At 49.3% G+C, this 826-nt stretch overlaps 1 non-coding gene across 1 annotated transcript; it reads right to left on the bottom strand.

The window, feature by feature from the left end:
• Nucleotides 1–277: 277 nt before the first annotated feature.
• Nucleotides 278–350, bottom strand: trnat-ugu (transfer RNA threonine (anticodon UGU)). Its single transcript has one exon. It is a non-coding gene; the product is annotated as a tRNA-Thr (tRNA).
• Between the last annotated feature and the right edge of the window lie 476 nt (nt 351–826).

Genomic DNA, 826 nt, shown 5'->3' with positions numbered 1-826 from the left:
GGGGAGAATGTGCAAACTCCACGCAGAGAGTCACCCGAGGCCGGATTCGAACCCGGGTCCCTGGTGCTGTGAGGCAACAGTGCTAACCATTATGCTACCTAATCCTTCAGGTGCTTATCCAATTCCCTTTTGAAAGCCACGATTGAATCTGCTTGGTCACAAACTGGGGCTGGAAAGTGAAACTGCTGAGGGCTGTGTTTAAAGTGCAGAGTGAACCGGTCTGGTTGATGGTGTCGCTAATTGACGGTGAAATTAGAAAGAGAAGTCAAAATTGAGTAAGCCCCAGTGAGATTTGAACTCACGACCCCTGGTTTACAAGACCAGTGCTCTAACCCCTGAGCTATGGAGCCACCTGTGCTATAATTACCTATTTTAATCTTACTATTGTTAACAAGGAGGTGGGGCCCAAACAAACATTCACAATGGTTCATCCCTGAACATTCACAGAATGATACAGCACACAAGGAGGCCATTCGGCCCACCGTGCCTGTGCCGGCTCTTTGAAAGATTCTGCCCAATTAGTCCCACTCCCCCCTGCTCTTTCCCCGTAGCCCTGCGAATGTTTCCACTTCAAGTGTATCTCCCATTCCCCCTTTTCAAAGTTGCTGCTAAACTAAGGAATTCAGGAGAAACTTCTTGACCCAGAGAGTGGTGAGAATGTGGAACTCGCTCCCACAGGGCCTGGTTTGAGACGAGTAGCTGAGATGCATTTACACAGGATTCCATCAGATATACGGCACAGAAAGAGGCCATTCGGCCCAACCAGTCCACGCCGGCGTTTATGCTCCACTCGAGCCTCTTCCCGTCTTTCCTCATCTAAATCTAT

This window comes from Somniosus microcephalus, unplaced genomic scaffold (genome assembly GCF_052327205.1).
Source record: "Somniosus microcephalus isolate GS21.2 unplaced genomic scaffold, FLI_Smic_1.0 unresolved_chr2, whole genome shotgun sequence".
Classification (NCBI taxonomy): domain Eukaryota; kingdom Metazoa; phylum Chordata; class Chondrichthyes; order Squaliformes; family Somniosidae; genus Somniosus; species Somniosus microcephalus.
The sequence above is the reverse complement of the archived record's forward strand: the minus strand, read 5'-3'. Positions and strand labels throughout refer to the sequence as shown.